Source organism: Onychomys torridus, chromosome 6 (genome assembly GCF_903995425.1).
Source record: "Onychomys torridus chromosome 6, mOncTor1.1, whole genome shotgun sequence".
NCBI classification, from domain to species: Eukaryota; Metazoa; Chordata; class Mammalia; order Rodentia; family Cricetidae; genus Onychomys; species Onychomys torridus.
Genome location: NC_050448.1, coordinates 21889397 through 21901813, shown reverse-complemented (window position 1 = coordinate 21901813; position 12417 = coordinate 21889397). Strand labels below are relative to the sequence as shown.

Genomic DNA, 12417 nt, shown 5'->3' with positions numbered 1-12417 from the left:
GCAGTCAAGGTAGTTTTTATATGAACTCTAGATTAGATAGTTGGGTATCTTCATTTGGGCCATTTGAAAGCTAGAGCAAACTCTGTGAGGAAGTCTAGAAACTTGGGATGTGTCTGTGAAACCATTTGCCAAGAAGTTTATGAAGAGCTGTGCTGGCTAGGTTTTATGTCACCTTTGACACATACTAGAGTCATTTTGGAAGAGGGAACTGTAATTAAGAAAATGTCCCCACAAGACTGGCCTGTAAGAAAGATGATGGTACATTTTCTTGACTGATGATTGATATGGGAGGGCCCAGATCACTGTGGGTGGTGCCACCCCTGGGTTAGTGTTCCCAGGTGCTGTTAAAAAAAAAAAAGCAGGATGAGCAAGTCAGAGATAGAAAGCCAGTAAGCAGCATTCCTCCACATTTTATTGTGGAAAGAAGAAGAGAACTCTGGAAAGAGAAAAGTCCAAGCAGCTAATGGACAAGAGAGCCTAGAGTGGTAGCAGATGGGAAGACTGTGTGCTAACACTCTCAAGGAGTCACCATGCCTGTAACTGAGATGCCTTTCATGCTAGGGATACAGCTAGTTAAGACAGTTAACTGGGGTAGTTGTCACAGAAATCAGCTGGGAAGATCTACAAATTGACCCTAGAAAAGGGACATTCACACATCTTACTTCCTGTCCCAGCCCCAGAGCTTAAGAAGGAGGCCTTACTGGGGCCGGCCTGGGTGGAAGATGACAGTTTGTTCTAGAAGAAGCTGCCGGAGTGGCCATCAGGGCCTGGCTGTGGAGAAGGGCAGAATCACCACTGTTGAGGTGTGGGTTCGTTCATCTTTTCTAGGAAGAACAAGGAGCATGGAATAGAGACCATGTTCAAGAACAAGAGGGGACTCTTTGGACCCCTTCTTCAGTTACTTTGTTGAAGACAGCATACTGTTCATTTTCCTGAACAAATAAAATAAAGCTACCTTTAGGCTTAAAAACAAACAAAAGAAGCAGAATTACCAAGTGAACCCAGGGCAAGGAGGTAGGAGAAGCTTTGCTTCAAGCCCAGAGCTCTGACGGTGTGAGGCAAGCTTCCGCTCTGTGGATTAATGAGCTCAGCACCCAGTTTCCTCGTTGCGCCCAGGCTGAGATGAGATGCGCATGTGTGGATATGGTAAGTTGCAAAATGTGTGCACCCTTGTGATGGTTGATGGCTAATGTCTGCTGTCAAGTTGGTTGCATTTGGCATCAAATAAGAGACACACCTCTCTGGCTTGTATGAGCATGTGCAGGTATTTCCTGGAAGAATTAACAAAGAGGGAATAACTGTAGTCAAGAATGGGTAGCAGCTTTGGGAGGCAGCCCGTATGTGAAGAGTTCCAAGGGGGAAACAGTGCTGGCTTTGCCTGCCTGCCTTCACTTCTTGTTGGTCAGTGCTTCTATGCTGTTGCTACTTCTGCTGCCACCCTTCACACTGGAACCCAGTTTCTTGGGCCTTCTGATGTGGATTGAAGACCAGCTGCTCTTCAGAATCCTCCAAATGGTCAGTTCTAGATTGGGACTGCTGAGCCATCCAGCCTGGTAGACTTAACAATCTCAGTCTCTCTAGTGTACAGACTGCTACTGTTGAACCACCCAACCAATATAATACACCCCTTTTGATTGGTTCTGATCCTCTAGAGAATCCTAAGAAAGTCCTCCTACTTTCCTCTGACTCTGTAGACTTTTCCGCTGAGATACAGAATCTGTTTTTCCCCTAAATTTTCCTATGATGATGTCACTGACATTGGATGTGGGAACATTAACAAATAGGACACAAGCAGAGGCTTTAAATTATTGAAAATTATATTGACTTTATTGCAAATTATTTATTTACTTAAGTGCACACAGGTGCCACAACATGTATATGGAAGTCAGGTGACAACTTGCCAGAGTTGGTTCTCTCCTTCCACCACATGGACCCTGGGGATTGAGCCCAGGACAGCAGGCTGGGTAGCCAGTGATTTTATCCACAGAGCCATCTTGCCAGCCCAAGTAGAAGTTTTAATGTTCTTTCACAATGTTATTCGCTTTCTCTTGGCCACCTTTGCAACAAACTTGCTTGTCTGCTGGAGCCTGGGAGAAGATGTGAGGGAGGATAAGCACTTTCAGCTGTGACCCCGTTATATGAGGGGGAGCCCTGGCTGAACCTGCCCGGCCTAGGAGTATTTCCTACCAAGCCACCGGGCAGTGAGAAAATGCTCATGTCCCTCATCACAAGCTGCTGCACTCTGGAGTTGTCTAAAGGACAAGCTATTCAAACAGGAGAGTCCACCTCTCTGTGTCTCCTTTGTAGACACGTAATTCTGAAATAATAGGATGAGACCAGAGTCCCGAGTGACATCATCCTAGAAAACCAAGGACAAACCTGCGGATTGATGTTAGCAATGTCCTACCCATCCCACATCAGACTGTGAAAATCATAAGCACGCAGCATCCAGCTGCAATGCAGGTGAGCACTGATACAAGTGACGTCTGGATCCCAAGGAAACTCGCTGCCAGAGTCTATGTGATTTATTTACGGCATAAGCCCAGGGTTACCTCTCCACCTTTATATTTTAACTTGGTGATAGAGAACTACAGATCCAGATGGTGGCGGTTTTAAAAGTTAGCTGATTTGATTTCCACGGCAGCTGTCATTCCACACAAAGTTTATGATAACCTGTCAGGAGAACTCAGAAAGCAGTGCAGATGTTCCAAATGATCTGTTAGAAGAACTACGGTCCAAGCGGCAGGCAATGTTGACAGGCCTGTGGTTGACAGAAGCTGACACAGAGATGCTGGAAGGCAGGGCAGTTCCCACCTCTGAGTTCAAGAAAGATGGCCGCAGGGGTACAAAGAAGCCGTGCATGTTTCACCAGCTCCCTGGAGGGCATATTATGCGGCTGCCCAGTAGTGGCTGATGGTCCTTCCCAGCAAGGACTCACAGTCATCAAGAACTGGTTAAATGATGTTCAATGTATTCTGTTTAATGAGGCTGAGCAGACAGGGATTCACTTTATTACAGTTTCTGTGAAAATGACTAAACTTTTCAAGAGTTTAATGCTTATAAATTCGAAGCTGCAGTTCCCTAGAAAACTCACTTTTTTTCTGACAATGCAGATTGGTGAGTTATTCATTTAAATGCATTCACTTGACATTCTAATGGATCCCAGTAGTACAACAGGACAATCATTTCAGAGTAATGGCGAAGTAGCCAGGACTTGTTTATAGTGGTAGTGGAATTGTGGTGTGTGTGTGTGTGCACATGTGTGTGTGTCTGTCTATCCAAATGCTGTGCTTGTGTGACACTGGTTGTCATTCCTCAAGTGCCACCCGCTCACCAAGTAGCTAGGCTGGCTTGTCAGTGGGCCCGAGGATCTACCCGTCTCTGTCTTCTCAATACATGACTTAAGAATGTGCACTGTCATGTTCAGCCTTTTCAGGTGAATTCTGGGGCTTGAACTCAGGTCTTCAAGCTTAAGAGGCAGGCTCTTGGCTGACTGACCATCAGCCCAGCCCCTTGATTATCTCACAAAGTACATCCCTGCATCTGGTGGCCTCTGCTGTACGTGGCTCACTTTTCTCTGGGCTTCCAGGTGCCCTTCTCCACAGCCATTTTCTCCTCGCCTTCTAGCCATCCCCGGCTTCAGATCAGCTTTCACAGAGCCCATCTGTGGGAGACCCACATCCGGGCTTCTGGTGCGTCCTCCTCCACCCTTATCACACTTGCAATGAACACAGTAGAGTGATTACCACCGTGGTTGATGTCTTTATAGTAAGGGTACATCCTTGCTCATCCTTTGTCCTGCCATGTCTACTATGTCATCTAACAGGTCTGATTTTATCCCAACTCCCCAAGGCTACAGGCCTCTGTCATACTGCTTTATAGTACAGGAATTATAGAGCAGAGAGACCTGTGGAAGAGAGTATTGGAGCTGGTGGTAGAGACCAGTGGTAGAGCAGTTTCCAATATATGAAAAACTCTACATTCTCTGTATACACACACACACACACACACACAGAGAGAGAGAGAGAGAGAGAGAGAAACAGAGAGAGAGAGAGACAGAGACAAAGACAGAGACAGAGAGACAGAGAGACAGAGAAGGCATTTGATGTAAGACTTGAATCCTAGGTAGGCCTGGTTCTGTCCTGAGGTAACTGTGATAATTGACAACTGGTTTAATCTCCTAAGTCTCAGCACATTTATCTCTATAAGGAAGCCATTCTGAGGGCTACTTTAGGGTTAATGTCACTATAAAGGTTAACTCATCGCAAAGGTTAATTCATGTGTGTAAAGTACCCAGTATAGTTCTTGGCAAACAGACGATACTCAATAAATATTGACGCTCTTCGTTTTCTCCTTCCTCTGTAATTAATCTATGTCCAATTCAGGATATTGTGCTTTAGATATTGCTTGCTTTGAATGACGGCCATGTATAATGAAACCTTGCAATCTTTTTTATGGACTTTTAGCTTCCCACCAAGCATCTGGGTGAGGGAAGGGCCGCGTCAGGGGACATCAGAACTGCTCTTCAGTTACTTGTGGACTGGTATTTTACAATGCCTCTCCCAAACCTCCCCAAAGGAGTTCATACTCACACTCCCCACCTGTCATGTTCATATCCATGTCCCCCACCTTTAAATATCCACAGATTCAGAAATGAAAGAAACTGCTTCTCATTCTCAACACCTGGAAGTTTGGGTTGCCGAAATGGAAGTTTATACTTTTCTTTTTAAATTTTATTCATTTATTTATTTGCTTATTTATTTTTTTGCATGTGTTTATGCATACATGTAAGCACAGGTATCCTAGAGTCCAGAGGAGGGTATTGGATCTCCTGGAATTAGAATTGTAGGCGGTTGTGATCTGCATGACATGGGTGCTGGGAACCAAGCCCAGGTCCTCTGTAAGAGCAGTGAGTGTTCTTAGCTGCTGAGCCATCTCTCCAGTTCCCAGAGCCCCTCCCACACTTTGAGTGAATTGTAAAAATCACTTGTAACCCTTCTACACTTCCCTCTACTATCTTTTTCTAAGCATTGGGTTTGAATGTTTATGGTCCACTAAAACTCATGTTAAATCCTAGTCCTTGAGGTGACAGCAGCAGGAGGGACTTGGGGATGGCTAGGTTACAAGGGTCCCTTCACTGGGTGCCATCAGGACTATTGTCAAAGCGGGCTTGTCAAACTTATCCTTTTCATCATCTAAGGACATATGCAGAAGGCATCATCTGTGAATCAGGAAATGGCCTTGCCAGACCCTGAATCTTCCTCACTATATATACCCTTGATCTTAGGCTTTCTAGACTCAAGAGCTGTGATAAATTTCTGTTCTTCATAAGTTAGCAGCCTAAACAACTTGTGATATTTTTATGGTCAGCTTGAAAGGATCTAGAACAATGGTTCTCAAACTGTGGGTTTCAACCCCCTTGGGGGGGGCACATATCAGATATCCTGCATATCAGATATTTATATTATGCCTCATAACAGTAGCAAAATTACAGGTATGTAGGTAGCAATGAAGTGATTTTATGTTTGGGGGTCACCACAACATGAGGGACTGCACTAAAGGGTCACAGCATTAGAGAGGTTGAGAACCGCTGCTCTAGAATCTCCTAGAAAACAAATCTCTGAGCACATCTGAAAAGAATGTCTAGGTGGGGCTAACTGAAGACTCACCCTAAGTATGGGTGGGGACATCCTGTGGATTGAATTCTTGACTGAATTGGAAAGGAGAAAGTGAATTGAGCATCAGTGCTTGTCCAGTACAATGGGACCGATGGCCTTGGGCTCCTGACGCCATGCCTTGATGGACCACACCCCCTGAACCTGTGAGTCAAAATAAACCCTTCCTACTTTCAGTTGCTTTTCCTCGGGGTTTTGTTTCTTTGTTGTTGTTTTTTCAAGACAGGGTTTCTTTGTGTAGCTTTGCGCCTTTCCTGGAACTCACTTTGGAGACCAGGCTGGCCTTGAACTCACAGAGATCCACCTGCCTCTGCCTCCCAAGTGCTGGGATTAAAGGCGTGTGCCACCACCTTTCCTAGCGGTTTTTGACACGATGAGAAAGGTAACTATTACACAGAATAGACACTTGGGGATGAGAAGAGACTATTCCTGGTGACATCAGGAATACAAGAAACTACTTCAGATCCTCTAGGTTTTGCTTATGAGACTTGTCCTCAGTTCCACCCTCCACACAGTAGTCTACATGGCCTGGAACATCTTGCTTTGAGAAGCAGCTTGCCCAGCCCCACTCAGATGCAGGGTGTGTTCTCTGCAGATCCAGATTGCTTCTTCCCTAGGCCCCACTGTATAGACCTGAGCCAATGATTCAGAGCTTGATCAGCCACACTCCCCGTGTCCACTCAGTGTCAAGCAAGAAAGACACTATTTCCTCTCTAATAGACATTTGACTATGTCTCGAAGCAGCCTGCTTGCGAGAACACCTCATCTCTTCTGTAACTCATCACCAACTCACTATCCCAGGAAAACTTCAGAAAATAAAGGCGAGTGAGCCTTGGAGAGACTGTCACCCAAGGTCACATAAGTGTCAATGGCAGAACCAAAGCTTGGAGTAAACCCATGTGTCCTGACCTCTGGTCCAGGGTTCTCACTAGGGCACCATATTACTTCATGTCAATTAAACATAATTCAAAGTTCTGCTGCTAGAAAAATTCTGTGGACCATCTCCTTGGGCTCTGGCACTCCTAGGTTTCCACTGTTTGTTTGATCTGGACCCAGTTGTTACTAAATGCTCATCCTTTTATCCCACCAGGGTATGAAGACTTCATAAACCCCTATATCCAAGTATCCCCCCCCCCACCAAATCTGTAGGTCCCAGGAGAACTGAGAGAGAATAAACTATGATCCTCAACCTTCTAAATCAACACCATCTAATTGTGAGGCTGTGTTGGTTCTGTGTGGGTGTTTAGACTCTGACATTCTGGAGACTATAGTATCCATGCCTTTCCTAGGCCTAAACTTTGTTTGCTTGTTCTGTTTTTAGCAGCTCCTCACCCCCCACACAAGGCAAGGACTTTATCACTGAACTAATGCCTAGCTTTCTCTCTCCATTTTATTTTGAGACAAGGTCTGACTAAACTGTCCTGCTTGGCCTTGGATTTGTGACATTCTCCTGCCTCAGCCTCTTGAGTGCTAAGGTTATAGGTATGAGACACTGTGCCTGGATCCTTTTTTCAACACATGATTCCTTAAGTTTACAACCTCCTAGAATGATCTAAGTGCTGTGGCAGATGACATTCCACATTAGTATAAATTTTGTCTGATTTATTTTCAAATGTGCATGTTTCCCATGAAAAACATGCATAAATAGGACACTGGTTGTAGACATATTCAAATTACTCAGCCATAGGGTATATGTCTACAGTCAGGAATTCCTCAACTCAGACGAAGACAGAGGGACAAAGCCAATGGGAAAGCTTTGCGTGTTTCTGTCTAGCGTGTAGGTCTCTTGAGCTAGCTTACTGCACAGTGCTCTTGTGAGAATGCCTCCCCCAGAGTTCATGTTTGGAAACTTAATCATCAGTGCCATGATGTTGAGACATGAGACCTTGAAGAGGTGCTTTGGTCATGAAGCTCCACCCTCAGGACTGGATTAATGTCATTGTCACAGGAGTAGCTTCATTGTCACGAGGGAGATAGAAAAGCAAGCACCTGTCAGTCCCCAGCCTCCTTCTCTTTAACTATTCACCTTAGGATCTCCAGTAAGAAAGCCCTTGGCTTTGGAATTCCCAGCCCTAGGAGTGAAGAAATAGTCTCTCTTCTTCACAAGCGTTCTGTCAGGGCAGCACAAAAAGAGAGATAGGCTGTGTGCAGCAGGTGGGGCCTCTGTTATCTGCAAGGAAGGTCAGACACTCTGAGCAGGCCAGAAAGCAGGCCAGGTGGCTGGTCTCTGGAAGGTACAGGTACTGGAACCTTCTGAGTGTGTGTGTGTGTGTGTGTGTGTGTGTGTGTGTGTGTGTGTTTGGGGGTTCAGGGAGGAAGGTAAGTTAGGATATGTGAGCTCATTCTCTGCTCTCCCTGAGGTCTTCCCTCATGGGTATTCTGCCTTGCCAAGAGCCATTGTCCCAAGAGAAACAGCTCCTGCATCTATAATATAGAAGACTCCAGGATGTCCTCTTGTCTACTGGTCTGGATGACTGATATTCACATCTTAATTAGAGGTTCATTTATTTAGTTTTCTTTTTTTAATATCTAATTATTATCTCATGTTGGACTTGTTATGTAGCTGAAGGTAAACTTGAATTCCTGATGCCCCTGCCTCCACTTGCATGTGCTGAGCATACTAGATTGCAGGTGTGTACCACCATACCCAGTTTATATGATGCTGGGGCTAGAACTCAGGGCCTCATTCAGGGTAGGCAAACATGATACAGCTGAGCCACATCCCCAGTCTGAGGTTCATTTTTCTCTGGAGTCAGTCCTTTTTGAAAATACTAACCATTTTTGTTTGTAGTCTTTGTATTTGCCGATTATCTTTTCCCATGCAGTAAGTGATAGACTAAGATATGCTACTTCTGTGGTGGGTGGGGGTGAGGTTGCTGGGGATTGAACCCAGGGCTCACACTTGCTAAGCACATCCTCTGCCATTGGGCCACAACCGCAGTCTAGACAACCCCAGTCTTTTTATAGATGAGTTACAATACGAGAAAAGCTGCCATCCCATAGAAAGGAGTAAGGCAGAAGTCCTCTTGTCCCAGCTGGCAGTCACGTTTGTTCGCATTGATTTTTGCAGTAGTACTGTAGAGAAAGGAGAGCATTCACATTGCACTCTTCTAAATAGGTAATAGTTTATTGTGTGACCCTTAGGAGGCAAGTTATGGCTCCCACTCTCACTGCCTGGCAAGGTGGCTCTGCCTGGACCACAAATGCTGGGCAGATTAAACATGGCTTGCAGCACAATAAGTTGTGAAAAACTGAATTAGTGTTCTTTAGCTTTGCTTAGTGGTCTAGTGCACAGAATCTACATACATGCATAGATCCACACAGAATTTTCTTCTTTGTTTTTTGAAAAAGCGTCTCCCACTGTACCCCAGGCTGGCCCAGTTCTCATTAGCTCTAGGGCTGCAGAGTGCAGCTACTGAGGTTGCCTTCAGAGACTAGCAGGGGTTGTCTTGGTGGAAGTCAAGTGAGTGTGTGGCCAGGGGGTCTCCCCAACTAGACTGAGAACAGCCGTGCCCACAACCAGTACTTAGGGCTCCCGGAGCTGTGCCACGGTCTCTGATCATTCTGAGAGTACATGATGGGGAAGGCTGCTGCTGGCTGATCTCACGCTAGCATCTCCCACACCTCCCTGGACAGAGACAAGGAATCCATCCTCCTTCTCCTGGGTCTGGCTGAACCTGTGTCTGTTTCGATTTCAGCAAGAACAGAGCTGTGCCACTTTGAGGACACAGCCTGCAACCATGACTCTTCTCGTTGAAGCTGGTTGCCATGTTGTAACGACGTTCAAGGGACACTCCTGAATGATGAAAGCACATGAGGATAAAGAAAGGACTACGTGGATTAACAGGCTGCGTTTCTGAGCTCTGATCTGAACCCAGCCATTGACTTCAGCTCTACTACAAGGGACAGAAACTGACACTGCTCCCTAGCCAGCCTACAGTTGACCCACTGGAAACAAGAGTCCTTTAAATGGTTAAGACATCGTTGATGTATGCCAGTATGTCTTGAGGTGGTCAATTTACATTCCACAAGGTGACTGCAATCAACTGTCACTTAACAACAGAGACTCATACCACGAAATATGTTAAGTGATTTTTGTTTTATGGGAACACTTTAGAGTATACAGCCATACTGCTCTCTGTATGTGCACACGCACACATGTACAAGTGCACACCCTTGAACTATGAGCCAGCATAAACCCCCCTTTTCCTTAAGCTTCCTTTGTCAGAGTATTTTCTCACCCCACCAGGAAAAAAAATAAGGCAACATCTTATTCCCGGCCACCTGTGAAAGATTACCTGTGGGGTGGCAAAGGGCCATTAAGACTTCAGGTGGAATTAAGGTTACTAATTAACAGCCTTCAAAGCAGGCGTTTATCTGGGATTATCTTGGAAGGCCAATGTCCTCATTGTGGGAGACATCATTGTGTCCTTCACTGTGGGTGATCTGAGTCAGAGGGAAGGGATGTGAGCACTGTACCACTGAAGCTAGCTCTGAAGGGCAGGAGGGTAGCCCAAGTTCAAAGCCTAGAGAGCAAAAGACCCAGGGTCCCCAGAGCCAAGAGACACAGTGTCACTGACACCTGGATTTCAGCTCAGGGGGACCCACTTTGGATTTATGAACTAGAGAACTTCAGGATAATCGATGCATGTTGCTTTATGGCACCAAATTCGTGTTCATTTTATGAAATGCCCACAGAAAACTAATAGAACTGATATGCCTCAACTAATTGGAACAGAGCTACTTGGACTCAGGTGGCCGAGATGCCTTTCAACAGCAATTCTGTGATTTCTCCCACATTACCTGGCATGTGAAAAGCTGGAGAAGCAAGATCTCTTTTGTGGGAAAGAAAGATTTACATTTCACATGCCTGAGCACAGTGAATTAAATGTGGGGCCTTGTTCCCTCCTTGTTCTGAGATGTGACTGTCATTCACAATGACTCCACCTGTAAGAGTCCACACAGGCCTTTCAGAAGGCTAGTTTATCTGATTGCTTTTGAAAACAATGCCAGGGAGGGTGAAGTGCTGGTACACAGATTAAAATGCTGTCCACCTAGATTCCCCAGGAGCGGAGGCACACAGGGATCAGGCCTCTATTCCCATCCTTCAGCCTGAAAATATGCTACAGAACTCTCCTTGGTTCTACTGAATGCATCTCTATGGTATTGTGGAATGTTTATACACTGTGTGAAGGTGTATTGCTGTGATTGGTGTAAAAAAAAAAAAAAAGCTGAATGGCCAATAGCTAGGCAGGAGATATAGGCAGGATTTTCAGGGACAGAAAGGAAGAGGAGGTGGAATTTAGGCCAGTGAGAGATGCCAGGAGACAAGAAGAGGAACCAGGAAGTGTAAGATGGAAGAGAGGTAATGTCATGTGATAGAATGTAGATTAATATAAATGGGTTAATTTAAGTTATAAGAGCTAGTGGGACAAGCCTAAGCCTAGTTAGGATAAGCCTAAACTATAGACTGAGCTTTCATAATTAATAAGAAGTCTCCATCTCATTATTTGGGAGCTGGCCTGCAGGACAGAGAAACATTCCTTACTTTACAGAACCGCAAAAGGGCCACAAACTGGATTACGGAGCATAGAGGGCAGAGTTCCTTATGCTCACAAGGGAGACCAATTATCTGGCTTGAGTCAGGGCCTTCCCATTGCATTTTAGATACCTGTAGTTTTAATTCCACATTGGAACCCATGCTTTATCATTGGCCACTAAACTCCAAAATAAAGTCTTTTTTGAGTCAGAAGTCAGATTATTTTCAGAGTTTTAAATAAATATTATCATCACTATCACCAACTATTATTCTATGTGATATGAATGGTGCAATAGTATGTTAGGAACAGCATTGTGTAATTCACTACGAAATAATTCTGAGGAATACAGCACAACTACCCTAATGGTGACCAGAGGGTTATCATTCTGTGCCATTCAATTCCTTTTATTTTCCTGCCAATTTGACTCAAGTCAGGGTCATCTGGGAAGAGGGCATCTCAATTAAGAGTATCTCTCCCTCAACATTGGCCTGTTGGAAAATCTAGGGGGTCATTTTCTTCATTAATGATTGATGGGGAGGGCCAAGCCCACTATGGGCAGTGTCACCCCTGGGCAGGTGATCCTGGGTTGTGTAAGAAAGCAGGTTGAGCAAGCCATGGGGAGCAAGCCAGTCAGCAGTGTCCCTTGATGGTCTCTGCCTCAGTTCCTACCCTGACTTCCCTCAACTGACAGACTGACTGTGACAGGGAAGTGAAAGCTAATTAAACCGTTTACTCCCTAAGATGCTTTTAGTCAGAATGGGTTTGTTTTGTTTCGTTTTGTTTTGTGGAGCTGAGGATTGAACCCAGGGCCAGACGTAGGGGGACAGATGTGAGTCCAGTGGTGGCTTAGCGTAGGCTCAGAATTTAGAACAAAGAACTGGGCTGAAAGTCTCTCTAGCACTGTGACTCTTGGAGATTCCATACCCACCCCTTTTTTAAACTTCTATGTTGAGAAAAACAAAAACCACAATAAAATGGTATAGGAAATTATACACTGTTGTCTTGTAGGGTAATATGATGATCAATAGCTGATTTTAGAAAAACACCAAGTTCTAGGCAGAAAGCAATTACTTGAATGTATTAGTCATTTTAAAATAGAATTCCAAAGTTACCAAATCAACACACTTGCCAGGCCACACATTTCCAACACACCAGGATGGAGGCCTCTCTTGCTCTGTGCTCCTGCTCCTGTGAGGTTGTTG

At 45.0% G+C, this 12417-nt stretch overlaps 1 non-coding gene across 1 annotated transcript; it reads left to right on the top strand.

Annotated features, from left to right (window-relative positions):
• Window positions 1-632: 632 nt before the first annotated feature.
• LOC118586444 lies at window positions 633-758 on the top strand. The gene has a single exon (XR_004945330.1). It is a non-coding gene; the product is annotated as a small nucleolar RNA SNORD22 (small nucleolar RNA).
• Window positions 759-12417: the final 11659 nt, after the last annotated feature.